Source organism: Macrobrachium rosenbergii, chromosome 55 (assembly GCF_040412425.1).
Source record: "Macrobrachium rosenbergii isolate ZJJX-2024 chromosome 55, ASM4041242v1, whole genome shotgun sequence".
Lineage (NCBI taxonomy): Eukaryota > Metazoa > Arthropoda > Malacostraca > Decapoda > Palaemonidae > Macrobrachium > Macrobrachium rosenbergii.
Genome location: NC_089795.1, coordinates 78,045,243 through 78,060,070, shown reverse-complemented (window position 1 = coordinate 78,060,070; position 14,828 = coordinate 78,045,243). Strand labels below are relative to the sequence as shown.

At 34.5% G+C, this 14,828-nt stretch overlaps 1 pseudogene; it reads right to left on the bottom strand.

Annotated features, from left to right (window-relative positions):
- The window catches only part of LOC136835842 (GATOR2 complex protein MIOS-A-like), a 46,712-nt pseudogene that overhangs the window by 17,404 nt on the left and 14,480 nt on the right, over nt 1-14,828 (bottom strand).

Here is a 14,828-nt window from a genome sequence, read left to right as displayed (position 1 = left end):
TTGTATATTTTTATTAAACATTGGTTCGCAATACCTGATAAAGCCATTGCAGTTGAATTTAAACCTGGATCCTTCTTGACTTTTGCTCCTCGTTGCAAAATTTGAATGGCCTGCCTTATACGTTGGTTGAAGACAGCAATAGCAACAGCACGAGTGTAATTTCCCGTTGCCTCTAATTGATTCAGGAAGCTAGTCAATACAGCCTCATTATCAAACCCCCAAGAACACAGCTCTAAAGCTCGGATACGTTCTTCAGATCTAGAAGAGAATGAAAATAATTCTTTTTAGACCTTTAAAATTTCAAACTGTAGATATAACCTATTAAGTGCTTTATGCAGAATGCTTTTGAGAGAGAGATAATAATTTCCTGAAAAAGATAAATAAAACATTTTTTATCAGTGAATATAACTACTAATTCTAATCATTATAATAACAGACAAAACCACCTTTTCTGCCAGCTTCCACAGGTGAAGCACTTGACATTAGTGTAATATAGAAAGTGGTAATTAGCTGACATAAGAGAGAGAAGATTACAATTTCAAATCTGCATGGTTAAAGAACAATGAGTAAGCAATATGTGCAAACAGAAACTAATACAAGTAGTTTGATAGAGACAATTATTTCTATTAATAATAAGCTTAACCAGGCTATAGGCTTACATCTTCAACTCCCAAAGGGCTGGCTTGATGGTATACTTGAAATTACATCATTATCACATCATCACTTAAAACACCATGTGACACAAATGGCCTCTGACATTCTACCACTTGTATCTTTCCTGTGCTTTATCTTCCGCAAATCTCCACTCATCTCCAGCCTCCCTTCTCACTGTTCTCATCTAAGTAGATCTGGGTCTTCCAACTCTTTGGTGCCCACACAGGAGCCAGGTGATACTATAAAGTACTATTCCCTCAGGGATTGCGCAATATCTGCGTCATCTCCCTCACTTTCATCATCTCATCTACATATGTAAACTACCAATTTCCCTTGTGGTATCACTTTCTGATTTCTCTAATATAATTTCTAACTCTATCCTAATGTTAAAAAAAAATTTTCATATATAAATCCACTTTTATACTAAGATTAATGTCCATATAGCAATACACAATATGCTTGATTTATATATAATCTCACTTTCTTCAGCAATTTCAATGTGCTGTACTATATTTGATTTCCAAACCTTATTCAGCCTCCCCTTGTCTGACTGCCCTTTTTAAGTCCCTTACAAAATTCTAACTCAGAATACCATTTTTCCAAAATATCTAAGGATTCAACCTCATTAATCCTTTCTCCAGCTATTGTTTCTTTATGCATATTCTGTACTCATTGTTTGCTTTTCTTTATTTGAGTTCCAGCTTGATTTGTTTTTTGAGTCCCTCTAGATTATGATGCATTCAATTAACCCAACTTTATACATCTTGAGGTGTTTTGCTAATTGAAACAGCATTATCCATATTCTGTCTCTTAGCTTTATATCTTACTCCAATACGCCAATCTAAACTTTCTCTTACATCTTCACCTACTTTGTTATTGAAATCTATAATAAGGGTAAGCAGCAAAGGTAAAACAATATTTCCCTGTAGCACCCCACTAGTTACTGTAAATTCGTTTAACAACATTCTATCAATATTAACTTTGCATCTACAGTACTTTGTTCATGGATAATTTCAATTAGCTTTCCATATTCAACAGAAATGCCAACGTGACGCAAAACCTACCAATATACTGGTCTGTGGACACTGTTATATACCTCCTTGTATTTAAAAAAACCATCAGAAGAGATTTTTAAATTCCATACACTACTGCACAATGTCTTTACACAAATATTTAATCTGTGAAATGCCTGTTTTTTGTAAAACCAGCTTATTCCTATCTTAAACTTTACACCAGTTTTTTCTCCAGCCTACTGAAAATGATCTTATTAAGTGCAACACCTCTATAATTAAACAATCAATCAGGTCACCAATCTTTGATACCTTACCTAGGACTTCCAATTCCCAACCATTAGTTATGTTAATCCATTCTACTTTCTGCAAAAACAGTCCAGTTAGGATGCAAGGTGACATGTCAGTTCAACTCTCTACAATGATTCCACCTTAATCTGTTTTTTTTTTCTGAAGTCTCTTTATTAATGATTCCACTGAAAACTCTGCATTCATGTATAAGCATATTCAGGTCTTTGTCAGCTTCTGGTATATCAATCAAATTATTTTTCTCGTAAGTACATCTTATTCATGACCACACAAGATGATGTTCTGCCCAGCGCTGTCTTTCTCTCTCTGTTATTACTGACCCATCCCTTCTTTTGACAGGTATATTGTCTTGCACCTTTTTTTTTTTATTTCATTACTAAACCATCCCTCCTTTTGACAGATATCTTCCTCTTTTCTTCTCGCCCATGGATATTATATTATTCTGTGGGCTAACCTAACAACACACCACATGCTAAATACATAGATTTGCCACCATCATCAGTCTGTTTGTCCAAATACTGTATTCTATTTTATCTCTTCTTGAGCTTCAGTTACCTGTATTTTCTAGAGTACAGTACTTTGCACATTCTACTTTGTTCTTTTTTCTTGAAATTTGTCTACATGTACCATTTCCTTTTGTCTACTCTTTACTAGTCTCAGGTCTCGCTTACAATATTCAAGATTTCTGTCTTATTACTCCATCCTAGTAATGCTTTCCCAGCAGATTGATATACAACATCATATTGAACCAGTCTCATGGCTGATTTCAAGAATAGAAAAATCCATTTGACATTTTTCAGTAAAGACTCTTGGTGTTTTATCTTGATGAAACTTAATTGTTTTCAAAGTTTTGACTATAACTACACAAAGCTTTGTACCTGAAAACTACCAGCAGGCAGGTCAATATCAAACAATTAAAAATCAAAATAAAATTTCAATTAATATTCTAACAAAATCTCTTCCTAACTCTTTCTAATTTCCAGTTAATATTCTGACAAAAATTTCTTCCTGACTCATTCTGCTGCAGTGACTATTAGCCACTAATAGTGCATGTGTCAGCCACCCCACATTCCATTAGGAACAAAAATTTGAAGACATTATGTATTTCTTTGAGTTTTTTCTTTTACTGTACATAAATTTAATACATCACTAAAAATATATTTTCATTTCTTTATTTCATTTATATGTCTATTATGGAAAATTTACAGCTGCTTGGTTTTCTGATAAAATTGGTTAGTTAATCAACACTGATGGGTTTCACCCTCATATACAGGATTTTTGAACTGCAATATCCTGCTTTGCCAGTAAGTTTTATTAGTGATGAGGCTCTATCTGTAACTAACTTTCTACTTAGTTTTGGAAAACTAACTTACAGTAAAAGCTGTATATACCACAGAAATGTAAATTATACTTACCTGAAGACTTTAGCATTGAGGGTTTAATACCTTCTAGTCCTACCCAAGGTCTGTGTGTCACATCAGAACTAGTGTTCCATTGTCATTAAGCTCCTGCAAAAGTACCAACATAAATTCTAGTAAACTAAAGGAAAATTATATAATTAAAACTTTTCAACAAAGCCCAATAACTCTCCTTCATGTGAAATAAATCATGACTACCATTAAAAACTTGTTTATGGATGACATATGTTGCCACCAAGACAGTTAAATATCACCAGTGATGAATGATATACTTTTTCTTTTAATATGAACAAGTCGATGATTTGGAATGCTCAGTGATTATGTTTGAAGTCTGGGAAATTCAATCTTAATTTAAACAGCAGCTGGCTCTCATTGTTATCTGATATAAACAGTGTGTGTGTGTTTGGCTCACAAGCATTTGTCTCCACTTTAGTGATTGTGTGATTCAGTTAATTACAATACAATTCCTCTAAATTCCATAGTCTAAGTTTCTCACAGTCCAGGACTTAGACACACAGTATTCAGCACTAAGATTAACAAGACAAACAGAATTTGTTACTATTCAACGAAGTTCAAAAGCCAGTAAATCATTTCAATGAACAAATTATATGTTTATAAATTTATGATGTTTATTAAGACTTGCCACTGTCTGTTTTGCAGAACATTCAACCTCACAATCAGTTCATTCACAATATGTTTTTTGACTAGATTTCCCTAAACTTTGTAAAATCTTTTTCATGTTTTTCTTGCCTATAATTTTTTTTATTAAACTGTCTCAATGGATTATAGGGCACACAAGACTATAACATTCTCTCTCTCTCTCTCCCTCTCTCTCTCTCTCTCTCTCTCTCTCTCTCTCTCTCTCTCTCTCTCTCTATCTCTCTCTCTCTCTCTCTCTCCATGTGTGTACATATTAAATGGTTATTAAACTTAATTTTGCTGATTTCAATCTTGGGAATCTCACATTCCATTAGCAGCAAACAAACAAACATTCCCATAAGTATAAAGAATTTCTTATTGATCTTTATTGTCAACAGTAAGAGAGAGAGAGAGAGAGAGAGAGAGAGAGAGAGAGAGAGAGAGAGAGAGAGAGAGAGAGAGAGAGAGAGAGGAGAGAGAGACTTGGGAGCTTGTTTCCCTTGTGTTTCCTATGGATATAAACCATGATTTCTACTATGGTTACAATTTTTAAAGGCTAAAATTTTTATCTACTACCAAATGTGTTTTTAATTAATATGTTTTACCATTAAAATTTTTCATCAGTAACATTATATAATTTGCTTTATTTAAAATTTCACTTTTGCATTAAATCTTCATAATCTTAAATTCTTTCTCTTAGAAACAATTTTCTTCTTTATAGAAAAAATTGTCCACATCACCATTCAAAAACATCCAAATTTAGATAAACGATAATTAAAATCTGAACCATTTTATTGAATTCAAAACACTCCAAATCTTAGATAAAATGAAGATTGAAATCTTAAATGAACGGGGGTGAATAAAATTTAAAAAAGGATCGTGACTTAAATAAAATAAAATTTCTTAAGTGTGAACAAAAATCACAAAATGTAATTCTAACAAAATTATATATACAGTATCACAGTACCAAAATATAATCCAATTTAAAACTTACAAAACACATTCATGGTATCTGTATGGTGTACACCAGGTAGCTTGAAATTCTCAGAGGCGTGACTTTTAGCTGCACCAAGCCAGGTCCAAAGGTTTTTCAAAGACATGTCATCGTCACATCTCCATTACTTGCTAGGTTTTCAACCTAAAACGTGAAGAGAAATTCATTTAGCTGACAAACCATACTTGTAAGAATGTAAATTATAAAGTTCAAGATATACAAATGGGATTTAAAAATTATATAAAGGATACGAGTTTAGAAAAATTTGCCTTCTTATTATTAACTAGAAATTGTTTTAAAGAAATCAGTCACTTCTAGACTCCTTCAGCTTGCCAAAAGGTTTTTTTTTTTTTTTTACTGCAGTGAAAACTGGAAAAGGAAAATCAAAGAAGGGAATTTAAAAGCAACCAGCAGAAAACAATGCAGCTGGGCTGAAGGAGGCTGAAAAAATAAAATGGCACCTTAACTTTAAAGATAGTTGGGGTCTGTCCTTCCCAATACATCTGTCCTTCCTATTAAGCCAAAAAAATCTTGAAATATCAGAGATTGAAATACAATAAAATAATACAGTACCTGGAGCAACTCATTTGGTATTTTCTCATTTTCATTCACTTTCACCTTTAAAAATTATTTTAAAGTAAAAATTCACCAACAAGCCCAGATTTTTTGTCACTATAAGCACTCTGCATTAGAACTTTTCATGCAAAAAATTAATTAGCCAGTCGTCCAGGCAGAGAAAAGAAAGCCTCAAAAATGAGAGGAGCCACTTGTTTGCAATGGGGCAATGATGCACTTGAAGTAAAAAATCTGGGGCTTTTGATAACCTCTGCAAAAGGCCTAAACTGAAACACTACCTGACTGAAGACAAACCAGGTACTTCTTTGACTGTTGATGTACTGGAACGTGGAAGTACACATCTCTAAGTATCCAGAGATATCATCCAAGTTTCTGCTTTTTGATGGACGCTGCTAGACAGATTTTTCCAGTCACATAGTCTCCAAAAGAACTTTGTCTTCTTGAGCAGTTCAGGCACTTACTAATGCCCAGAATGGCCTCAGCCTCCTGTGGCCTTTGGGACCAATTAACCAGAGGTGAAAACCTTCAGTAACTGACAAAATAACCACCTCGATTTCCCATTCCTTGCTAATAATTCTCAAGGAAGAAACTTTTTGAGAGGGCCAAAACTATTCCACTTGTCCTAAAGATAACTCCTTAAGTCGACGGGAGTGCTATCAAAGGAGGCCTCTATTCAAAGGGAATTTTTGGATTCTGATTCAGAACTTGAACCATCCATTGTTTGCTCCTTTCTCCTGCCACTTTCCCAAAAGGGTGAGTCTGGGCCTCAACTGGCGCATGAAGATGTGAAAAAATCACTTCTTAGCTACTGGCTTAGAGGAGGATCTTCATATAAACACTTGAGGCAAAGCAACTGTTCCCTCCCAGTCTTCATGACTTGCTGTGTAGAACAGATCCATGAAAGGCTGCAAAGAGAAGTAGTCCTATGACCCATTACTAGTCCAATCCCTGGGATGCCTTCATGACTGTAAGAGAAGACTTTGGAGTAGACTTTTTGTGTGTGTGAGGCGATCTCTTCAACTGCCTCTTGAGAAAACAGATGGTCACCATCGAGAGGTGAGAATGAAAGATGTTTGTGAGAAGTCCGTCACCCCTCTAGAAGTAAAGCAAAGCATTCAAAGCTCTTTGAACAAAGGAAAACGTATCTGCATAACACTAAACTTTTAGAGAACCATCCCTAACAGCCTTGATGAGCATTTTAAACACTGCACCAAATCAGTCAATCCTGGGAGATAATCAAATTGATTTTCCTCATCAAAGCTCCAACAGACCAGTCCAAGAAGCTGAAAACTTACAAAAAATCTTTAGAGATAAAAAGTAAATAAATGAAACTAATGGGTGATTTGGTAAAAGGTGGGTCTCCTGGCCAAATCCACAAGGCTGGAATGAGGTCCTACTACAGGAGAGGGGCAGCCATCATCATGAGCAAGTTTTACTCCAGTAGTGCTGTGATCACCACCAGGAAGAAAGGGATGGGGGCTGGATAAAGGACTTCACCCTCTTCCTCTTCTCAGGATTACCAGTCCACTATCTGGACAGCCTTTTGAAGAAGATGAAAGAACAATCTGGCAGTTTAGAAGAGGAAGGCTGATCGCCCAACTTTCAATGAGGAAGCAGGATTCAGCAGGAGCCACTGGGGCGAAAAACTTTAATTGCTGATATTTTCCATCACAGCAAAGCTGCATAAGCAGAAGGAACTTCCCTCCTGGTCCAAATCCTTTTCCTTTCATTGGAAGAGATGGCAAAAGCAAGGGTTCAGCAGGAGTGACTGTTGTCACCATATCTTTTCTGCAGAAGCTCGAAAATGTTGTCCAGCTGTTATCTAAAGAGACCCAACGGATGATCGAGAACCTGTTGGAGACGTATTTTCCTTCACCCAAAGAAGAACAGCTTGGAAGAAGAGCCAAAGATGAAGTGAAGTCTTGATGCCAACAGAAGAAACCAGTTTAAAATCAGAAGGCAATGGATCAACAGAAACTTTAATCCTACCAAGAGTCATGCTATATGTGGGTCAGGCACTAACTGGTGGCTGTCACCAGCGGAGAGCTCGCTACAGCCAGGCGCAAGCCACACCGGTAATTAAAAAATATCACGATCTCTTCTGAATATAAGAATGGCCTTCAGCAGCAAACCCACTCACCATAAGCGCTTTTCAACTCTCATTTGCCTCTCCAAATATCCTACCATCCACAGGTATATGTACTTGTTTTGTAAATGGAATCAGCACTAAGGTGAATGTTCCACAATGCAAGCACGACAATCCGAGAAAACAAATATTTTCCTCCAACAAGACAATGTATCACAACAATAAAAGTTATAACCTAGTTGAAAAATGCTAGAATGTCCTGAGAGCCTCAACAGAAAGCTGTAGGCTACAAAATGGCTCTCTAAAAGTATTTGCTATAAGAGAAATAAGACTGATAAAAAGGAAAATAAGATAAGGCGACTAATCCAGGAACGCCATAAGTAAAAGTACAGAACATAGGCTTTGTATCACCAGAACTGACAAATATTACAACCACCACTTATGAACAGGTGGACCATCAAACATCACTGATCCTAGAAAACAGGTGCGAATCAGGGGTAAACTACAACAAAATGGGCAGCACCCCCCCACCCATTACTAAAGTAACAAGCTCCTGGGGTTGAGGGATATGGCTCGACCTTCGCCTAGAGAGTTGGTGGAAACACCTACAAACTCCTCCTCCACAAGAGACTGTCCACTTGCACTTAACACACAATTATCATAAAGCTTGTCCATCAATATGCAACAACACAACATCCAATAAAAAATTATGGGTTGCAAGGAGACCTAAATGCGGTCTGGGTCAAACAAATTGCTAAAGGCTTACAACAACAATGGACATCTGAATTAAGAGTGCCTGCAGCCAGAGATGGAGTAGGAGGAATCGAGGAGGGCTGGAAATGGGAGAGGAAACCAATATTAGGAGACGAGAACTAAACATCACCAGTAACACTGGCTACTTGAAAAGAACCCTCAGAAAATAGTTAAATAAAAATTACAAATACTCTGTTACCCAATAAAAAAAAAATGGAATGCTGTCCTTTTTGGAACTAGCCCAATTACATATGTCACTCGTAAATCAACTGGAACTTACCTCCCCCAAATCACACTTACTGCACAATCTGAGAGTCATGAATCAGCTTTTTTGAGAGACCAAATTACAATGCCTCTAACCTCTTTTCCTCACGCTTTAAGAATATCCCACACTTCAAAATTAAATAAGTTAAAAAAGTAAAAGAGAATGATAAATGCTAACTTAAATAAACAATGCCAAAGGTAAACCAATCATAAATAACCTAACCAAAGGCTGAATACGCTCCAATAACTCAAATCAGATAACAACAGCTGTTTTGTGTGGTTTCAACCATCAAGAAAAAAAATTGAGCCTTGGTTATGTTATAAATGACCGTTAAGTAGTATGGACTGCTATTCACCTACATTAAACCCTTAGTAGTGCTATGGAGAAAAGATTGGCAAAATGTTCAATTTTGAGCTGAAAGCTGAAAACAATGTTCAAACTGGGTAATTACTATAAATAAATGAGGGTTGTTAGCATGGATGAAACCCGACCGTAAATAAAATTGGAGACAAAAGTATTTTTCAATCAAAACTTATTGGGCATGAATAAGAAACACTTTACTGTTGTTTTCACCTGATAAATGATATCAATGACCAAAATCTCTTAAATGACAAACTCAAGTGAAAATAGCTAACAATCTGTTGATTTTTTACAAAAAAACCATATCCCCTTAGCCAATCATGATGGCAAGAAAAAAATGACTAAATTTAGTTCACAACAAGATGCCTACTAAATTGCAATATTTTCAACCATTTGTCCAAAACTAAAGCACTTAACAAAAATAACAGTGATCCCACATAAAACGAGTATCTAGTTTACCTAACTAGATAGCAATGGATTAAAATCACTCTGAATGAAATTAAATATGTAAAATCCTTATGAATGTAATCACCCTCAAGATTTCCAAAAAAAGAATGATTGCTATGTGATGCATTTTAAAATATCAATAGTAATATATAATACAAAAATTTTATTGGATACACTAAACCAAACATAACGTTTTGAACTCCATCTTAAAACTCAATATCCCCAGGCATGTTTATGTTTGTATTTCATAATAAATAGAATATGTGAGTATTACATATGCTAATTTTATATCTCATGTATTATCTCACCCCCTTAAAATTAGCTTCAAAGTGGGTCTTCAAAGTTGTCGTCCTGATGAAAATGCAGAATGCTATCACGGGCTCACAGGAATGAAGGCAGACCAGCCTATGAGAAACAGGTGGTTTTTATTACACTATGAGCTATAAGAGAAATAAAGGAACTACAAAGTAATCATATAAATTAAGAAAAAAATACTTAACAATGGAAGTAAAAGTTTAACAGAAATTTTCCCAAACTAGCAGGTATAAATGATTGTGCATCAGCTTTTCCACTCCCATAACATGAAATTTCCAAAACAAAAGCTCATCCTCTGCCCACAGTTCTTTAGATCAAGTCTTTTTTCTAACTTCTGGAACAACTTTTCCCAAAATTTCTTTCCAAAGTAGTCTGCAGTTTTAAACACACTGTTTCCATTCTTTCTTCATTCTTCCAAAATATCTACTCTTAATGACCAACTCACCTAACACCTACCAACAGTTCTGGTGATAGACAACACCATAAACAGATCATAATATGAGATCCCCGTTCAGAGTTGATTCCTGGCCAAATAAAATAACATCTAAAATCCTTTTGGGCAGCCCTTTTCATAATGGAATATACTTTATAGTCAGTTCTGTTGTTTCCAGTGCAAAGTAGTACAACCTCTTGTAACCAAAACTAACATAACAAAGCTGTGGATATTCTAACAGCTGTTTAACAGCACCACATTCAAACAATGAAGACAGTTATTACCTTTTGATGGACAAAGGGACTTACAAATGATTAGTGGCTCAAAACTTTTTCTTTGAAGTCTACAAACAGACATATGCATGTCTATCACTACATTCAGACCATGAATAAGGGCACTATAAAATTGATGGGTTTTGTGTTGGAAAAATGCTTAAAGATTTCAAAATCTTCTTATAAAAATCTCATTTCCATTTAATGAACCACCAATAAAAAAACATGAATCTATTGATAAACATGTGGATGAAGCCAAACAGCTATTATGTAGTTGAACACTGAATTCAACATTATACACCTCACCAAAGTTATTTTTCTACCTAAAAGCATTATTTTACATGACAAATACTTTAACCAATATCATACATACTTCAATTTTTTTGGATTCCACATGAATCAGACAGTGTAATTTCACATAAACATTATTCCCAATGATGAAAAATAAGATAAACCTGTAAAAAGAATTCTTCACCGTTAAGTACGCAGTTATACCCTGTTTTCATGTGTAGGATGCCACAAGAATGAAAGACAAACCGCTTTGATCTATAAATTATCTTGTGATGACAACTGGTTTTGATCTTCCCCACCAACAAGTAACAATTCAAGTATGTTATAAATTCTAACGGCAAAACTATCTTTTCATTATGAACCCAACAAACTTGCTCTGGAGAAAAAGATAAAGAAAATTTCAATAGAAATGTAAACTTTATGATGGAATCATAAAACAAAATTGAAAATGGTCCATGTGATACTGACCTCATTCACATGAAGTCATGATTAAATACAATCAAACTGAAATGAAATTTTAACTAAAACATTTAAATTAAAATACCAAATTAATTTCCTGCACTTATTTACCGAAATATCACGCTGATAAAGAAAATCAACAAGTTTCCAATCATGATGAATTTTTACAAATAGAGTAATTCTTTTTTTTATTAAAAACATCGGCTATCTATAAACCAAATTGCAAATCACAGTTAACAGACCCACCTTAATAATTTATCCCAATGGAAAATTTAACAAAATAACTACCTTGATGGGCACCACAATAATTTTATTAACAGGTTTATTTTATATCTAAATAGAAAACATGCAAATCTATTGTAACAAAATCCCAAATATGAACCTGTAGAAGAAATAAAACTTGAATACTGTAGATATTTTATAAATTCTGATATATGAATATTAAATATGCAATGCACTATATCCCTGTATGATGTACTCTATTTAAAATTAGCTACAAATTGGTCTGCTAAAAGTCTCATGATACGCAGTACATACAGGACTGTATGGAATAAGCTAACTTCTGCCACACATTACTGGTTTTTATTCCATTTTTAAGTCTTTAAAATGAAAATTACAATAGTTTATAATATAAAGTTTTAACGAAAATATTACAAAGAATGTTTGACCAGGGTCGTTCCTCAAAATTTCAAAATTGTTTGTCTTTTTGTCTTCCAGAGGGGTTAACACTGAAATGAGTTTTGGGACCTACTTTCTGTAGAAACAGCTAAAAGTCTTTGTTTATTGCTTTATTCCATAATTTCCGTCCTCTGGAGATGTTTGACCAACTGTTTTCATTCAGTCATTCTATGTCCAAAATATCTTATTATAAATGTCATTTTTATCTCAAGTAACTTTACCAAATAATACATCTCTCCACCAATTCTCACAATGGGATCATTTCCAAAGTACTTCTCAAAGAATCTCAAGGATGGTGATGAAAATGACACCTAAAAAAGTTCCATTTTATAGTCTTGTTGAACCTTACCTGGTGAGGGATGGAAAGAGTTGGGTGGATAAAGCAGGATTACATTGCAGGTTCTGAAGCTCAATCCAAAAAGACACATCGAAATAGGTGGAAAATGCTGTGGCACAGTACAAAATATGAACAGCTGTGTTAAAGGGGACCCACAAACTGGAGAAAACTCAAACCATGGAGGCACTCAAAAATAGATTAAATCCTTTTGAAAACACCAATCTTCATTCAAGCTCAGTGGATGGTTAGGAAAATCAAGAAATTCCTCCTATCTGTTAAAACAGCACCACACATCTTGTAAAAAACAGGCTTTCAACTTTCAAATTGTTTCAAAACATCTCTCATTAAAACATAATGTGATTTGATGGGTCAATAGGGATTGCAAATGAAGTGGCTTTCAGACAGCTGCTTTTTTTGCATACAAGACAAGAAGTTGCATGCTCTAATCAGACCTTGAATAAGGGGCAAATATGATGGATTTGTGTTTAAAAATCAAAACCATTAAGATATTCTTACATTATGGCCGACTGGGATTTTAACTACACACACTGAAATTCCAGAGGAAAGTGGAGAACAATCCAGAATCTATTGATAAACTGTGGATGAAGCTAAAATTTATCACTGTAGTACTTAACTCTATGGTTTCAACATTATAATGTTACCTTATTTCTTGACTAAAAGATCTGCATACAAATTTAACCATTGCCACACATGAAACCCTTTATTCCACATACCATCATAGCGCCACCTTTCACATAAACACTCACTCAATAAAGATGAAAATTGATAAACCCTGTAAAATAAAAAATCTTCACTTGTATAATTCTTTAAGTTATGAATCTGTTTTCATGTTAGGCCATGCCAACGAGAAAACAATATGAAATCACTTTGATCTGGGGTATAACTTGTATGACTGGGACTTTGATTAAATCACTTAAGTCAATGATATAATTCACCTCTGTCATGAATTCAGATTTCGGCAGAAATGTATCCCTAATGAACCAACAAACATTGTCGGAATGATGAGGAAAATTTCAAATTAGATCTGCAATCAAAACTCACATACATAAATTGGTTATTTCCCTGTGATAACCTCATTTAGCAAGCAGTCCCTTCTATTAGTAGATTAAAGGAAATGAACTTTTGCTTAACTACTTAAATGCTTCTTATAAATTCATTTCCTGCACTTTTTTGTGAATATCACCTAATTAAAAATTCAACATGTGGATAGCCATTAGAGGCACTAAATTGGGGCACAAGATTTCTAACTTCTACATTTTTTGATTAGTATTCTGATGGTCATAAACCATCTGCAACACTCGGCATGGCAACAGCCATCACACCTATAATAACTGTTATCCTCATGGAAAATTTAACAGAGATAACTAAAATGAAGGGCACCAAAAAACAATTTATTAGTAATATGGATTCCAGGCTGCCCCACGTCTGTGGAAATCCCAAATATGAACCTGTGAGAAGAAAGAATGTTTCTTGGCGTAACAATAAATTCTGAGAGTATTTCTAAACATGCAATGCACTTAAGAACTTCTGCTACAGTACTCCATTTATAATACAAAAATGCACTCAAATAAACCTTGATACTGTTTTATACAGTACAGTACAGGTCAGAACTGTCCTGCCATAAACTATGCCCATAAAGAAAATGTCTTTAAAATAAAACTAGTGTTTTCATCCATACAAACTATTCAAATCAGGTTTAACATTCGTGGTCTCAAATCTCCCCAAACAATTGTCTTTGTCTTTCAGGAAATTGAACTGTTAATCAATAAACTTGGACCTATTGGTGAAACCAAATTGATTTAAATAGAGGGACTTCAAGAAACATTCAGAGTACTTGAATTAAAACCACCATGCCCCATTACTGGTTTTGAAAATTAACTTTTCCCAGGAGACATTTTTCCCCAACTTGGAAGAGTGATAATTCAAAGAGAGTTTGAGATTGAAAGAAAAACATGGATAACAGGATTCACCAAGTTCAAGGATTTCATTTGAAATTGGGAAAATACTAAGCTAATTATGAAATAATGGTTCAACAAGGGATTAATAAGGCTGAGAAAACTTCTAAAATAAAGTAATTGAGAATATTTTGTTTTATTTTTCATTTAAAACGCATAAATCAAACAGGGAGAATTAAGATTATAAAAGAGCCCAATCCTTACACATCCAAAACAACATAAATAATCAGAAAATGAATCCACATAATAACTTCAACAAGGGATTTTCACAAGGGGACCAGCTGTGATCAATTCCTAGGAATATCGCAGTTTTTCTTTAAACCATTAAAACACGAGAAACATATCTAGTGAAATTAGTAAGCTGAAATCAGAGGAAGGGCAGGCAATAAACTCCAGTACATATGACAGATAACGCTTGCCTGATTATCCACAAATGAAGTCCACCTATGTTTTTGTGAGGATCTGTACAAAATTCCATTGACTGCCTTGGTTTGACATTGTCAGGGCCTTTTGAATCTGAAATTAAAAATTATACAAGAATCAGAAATTTACCTTT